We start from the raw sequence: 4601 nt of genomic DNA, 5'->3' as shown, positions 1-4601 counted from the left end.
GAGAAAGAATTTTCAAAGTATGGAAAAATCAAAATCGCTCATTTTCACATCCTGAAGTGACCTTTACACCGAAAAGTTATCCAACGGGTTCAATCATTTATCATACCAAAGATTTGCAAGAATATCGACCATACACATTTTTTTCGTAAGTAATACTTTTGTCGTAAAAGGAAAAACAAGTCTTATTTTTGGCTTTTGTTTATAAGACACTTTCCAGTCATAAGCGCGAATATCATGTGTAACAGGTTGTTTGTTCTTTAGATACTAGTACCACCAAAATTAAAGAATGGTCTAAATCTTGTTTTGTTAGAAGATATGTGGTTAAAAGTAGTTTTACGATGAATTGATGGATACAAGTTGAATCTAAAAATAATCCATTTACATCAAGCACAAAATGTGGTATTTTACTATTGAACAATTAAAAAAAATTACAGGGATACGGTTTACTACTGTCAATGTTGAATAATTATTTAAAATCAAATTTGAGATTCGTGAACCTTACGTCTTTTTTTTTTGCTTATTTGTATTATAGCAACCATCATGTGTATAACATTATGAAATAAAAACACATCACTAAAAACATCTTTGACAGTGCGGAAACTGTGAAGAAATTGATAAAATTATAATACGACGGCCGTTCAAAAATTACGCGGGCTTGTTGCACAGAAAAAATATTTGACGACATAATCGGGCAAAATGTCACACATAATATAAAAGAATCTTTACTCATATGGTCTTCAAAATTTCATATCAAAATGTTGTAAATTGGTATCAATTTTGACTGATTTATCAGGACATATCATTCAGTCACGGAGCAGCAAAATCTTCGACGTCACAGACATTTTATAAAAATATGTGTTTGAGCTTTCATTTTTTCAACATTTTCCCAAGAGTTCATGTACAGTTTGAGTTACCTTATCTACTCAACATCCAAACACCATTTCTTGTCAAGCTTAAAATCTATTAAACAGGTAAAGAATATTCTTTTTTTGTTTTAAAACCAAAAACTGCAGGTACTTATAAGATATATAGTGTGATATCGGTGACTCCCAATCACGTTCTTTACAGTCCGGACAAAGTTTTCGTCCATAATCTTCTTCCCGTCCTCTCGTATAGACTTTATACAGAGGTCCAACGGTCTAAAGTTTCAATTTGCTATTTGTGGACGAATGTCACGAATACCCTAGCTTACTACGTGTTTTATTATGCATATTTTGGATCTATGTTGGCGATATCTCGAGCATAACACATAATTTAACAAAAGTGTGGTGTGCCGTCAATTAACGAGACGTCATTTTCACAGTCGTTTACACGGGAATCGCATCGGAGAAAAACCACTATATTTCTGTTAGTACTTCAAATATCATGTCAGAAATCTAAATACATAATAATACATCAATTCAAAGATACATTTGAGAAAATTGTCGAAAAATATCGCGAATTATAAAAAATTAATGAGTTAAATTTTGGATTCCGCATGCTTTTGCTTCAGATTTTTTGTCGTGCAGCGATATCAACATACCGATACTTTTAGTAGAATTTTTTTAAAATACAGAATTTTTGCCCAAAATTTATTTGAATCTTTAAGATACAAATATCTGTGAAATTTCATAAGTATATGACGCCTGTAAGAGTAAATAATAGCCGAGTCCGCGTAATTTTTGAACGGCCCTCGTAATTGTCATTTTTTCCATATTCTAGTCAGGACGCACAATAGATCGTCAAAGTTTCCACATACTGTTATTATTATATAACAAAAAACGTAAATTTTTTACTTTATAACCCTTCAGTATAATACTTCTCAAAATTGCTTATTATAATTTCAATATGTTTGTCAAATAATTTTGCAAGAAAGTAAAAAAAAAAAAAAAAAACAGAAAAATTTTAGCACGGATAATTTGATAAAAATCCTTGAAACATGAGACAAAGTCCATAAAGATGAAATGTCCTGATTCGTGGTCCAAAAAAGGAGCTTAAATGATAAATATTTCTCAATAACAAATTTATAAAATAAAACAGAGATGGAGAAAATTAATGAAGCTCAGAAGTTCAGTGGAACAATACAATTAGGGGGCGGAGCAAGCAAGGACCGTTAAAACACCACTGTGGGATGTGCTGTTGAAGAGAAGTGAACATTCCCCGTAGACCGGATATACTCGTCATGTGCGCCTTATCATGATCGGGCAACGGAAAAATACTTAGACAATTAAGTGTGGGACCTTATTAGAATGAAAAACGTCAGGAAAACTTCAGAATTGTACACTTGCTGACAGGGTCATTGTATCTATCTTAGAACTTGCGTATTCTTGACTTTGAATGAAAGTTTTGATATCCTTGTTTCATAAACTTTTTTGTCAATAGTATGCTATGTTCTAGAAAAAATTCGAACGTAGAAGTTCTTCTTCATCGAATCGACTACACATACAAGTGATAAGGGAAATTTGCTTATAAATAAAACCAGTTGACGGTTGAAAAGTTAAAGTCATCACGTTGCTGTCATCACTCCAAAAACTAAAAGCGTAGTTTAACGAAAAAGGAAACTAAAAATGGATGCCCCGGGTGAGGATCGAACTCACGACCTTCAGATCGCTCTTAGCTTTATGATTATGAGACTGACGCGCTACCTACTGCGCTACCGAGGCACATATTACATAAGAAAACAAGATTGAAAGACTTATAAAGACAACTCAGATTAAATAAAATATTTAAAGGAAAATGAGTGGAAGACCGTTTGAGCTGTTTTCATGTCCATTTCTTTGTGCGTTGTATACTTCGTCTCTTAAAACAAAGAGAATTAGACGACTTTATTATGTTTTTACCTAATTAAAGAACACGCTACAGTCAAAACAAGTGGAAAGAATTTAAATCTCTTTAATTCACGTTGACAGAATGCATTGTTCAAATAAGATGTTTAAACATGTTTTCTGACAATTGTCTTGTATAATCAAACAAAAAACGGTAATTAAACATGATCGACGTTTGTGGAAAGGGTGACACTTTCTTTGTAAATATTTATCAATAATAGGTTTAAATGAGGGAAGATATTAAAAATATATTAATATATTATTTCTTCATAAAGAATTCTAAATGAAACTACAAAGCAATTTTTCTGACTTTTGTTTAAAAAGGAATTGTTAATTGCACTATTTTTTGCCAATGACCAAAGTTATTATTTGTTAAAGTTTTTTTTACATACTTTTAATTTTTATTAAAAAAGCTCCATTTCATCAAATGTATTTGAAATATCCTGAAGCAATGAAAAAAAAGGAGTGAAACATGCATATAAAGAAAATTGAATGCCAACACTTCCAAATTTTAAAATTGATCTAGAAATCCTCCAAAGTGTGAGCCTGCATTATAAAATACACTTTATTTTTGGAAATACATTTACTTTAAACCCAATAAACATTGTGTCTCTTTTAATTCACTTCTGCCTTACGTCTATAAAAATAAGGTCTTCATCACATTATACTTAACTTTGTTCGGTTTTCTTGAAAATTTTAAAGTGAATATTTGGAGAAAATAAATTTTAAATACTTACTGATATGTTGATGCTACAAGGATTTCAACAACCTCCGTCCGAACGTCTGTCGATCCGTGAGACTGTAAGCCATAAAACTTAAACTTCAATTTGAGCATAATTTTTCAATGAGTGAAGGTAGTGCTTTTATTTTTCACTTTTACATTATCTGCTAAAATATGTTTTAGAACATATACACAATCATTTTCACTACTTTTGCTGACATTTACGTTTGAGCTATATCTTTACCTATTTTAAGAATAACTTTTGCTAAAAAAAAAAATATATATATATATATATATATATATATATATATATATATATATATATATATATATATATATATATATATATATATATATATATATATATATATATATATATGGCTTTCATATTTTGTTCTTGCATTATCTGTGATAAAACTCTTAAAAACTTTACTGCCCCCCGCTTTGGCGTAAACGAGGGGACATTAAAATTAAATCTCATTCGTCTGTCTGTCTTTCAATCTGTATTTCTGTCGGTCCATCACAAAAACTTTAACCTTGGTCATATCTATTGAATGAAGAGAGAGAGGGTTTCATATTACGAAATGTGTTATCACCTGTGGCAAAACCTTTCTAAATACACCATGATTTTTTGACCCCATGACCAAAAAGGTTTGACTTACTTTTTAAAAATTTAAACATTAATTAATATTGGCCATATTTTTTAATGAGAGATAGGGCTTTTCTATCAAACATGTGTATTATCTGTGACAAGACATTTCTAAATACACTATGATTTTGACCGCGGGACCTAGACATTGAAGTTTGACTTACTTTTCAAAAACTTTAACCTTGGCCATGACTTTTGAATGAGAAGACATTGGATTATCATATTAAACCTGTATATTGCTTGCGACAAGATCTTTCTAAATACATTATGTTTTTTTTATCTTGTAACCTTGAAGTTTGACCTACTTTTCAAAAATGTTAATATTTCTTATAACTTTGATTGAGAAGAGATCGGGCTTTCATATTTGACGTGTATTATCTGTGACAGGGCATTTCAAAATGTGCTATTAATTGTTCTCCTTGACCTT

At 30.6% G+C, this 4601-nt stretch overlaps 1 non-coding gene across 1 annotated transcript; it reads right to left on the bottom strand.

The window, feature by feature from the left end:
* Window positions 1–2551: 2551 nt before the first annotated feature.
* Trnam-cau (transfer RNA methionine (anticodon CAU)) lies at window positions 2552–2642 on the bottom strand. The gene is given in 2 exon segments: window positions 2552–2587; window positions 2606–2642. It is a non-coding gene; the product is annotated as a tRNA-Met (tRNA).
* Window positions 2643–4601: the final 1959 nt, after the last annotated feature.

Source organism: Saccostrea cucullata, unplaced genomic scaffold, assembly GCF_032062105.1.
Source record: "Saccostrea cucullata isolate Sc308-1 unplaced genomic scaffold, CSIRO_AGI_Scuc_v1 ctg6468, whole genome shotgun sequence".
NCBI lineage: Eukaryota > Metazoa > Mollusca > Bivalvia > Ostreida > Ostreidae > Saccostrea > Saccostrea cuccullata.
Note: the sequence above shows the minus strand (reverse complement) of the source record. Positions and strands in the feature narration are given on the sequence as shown.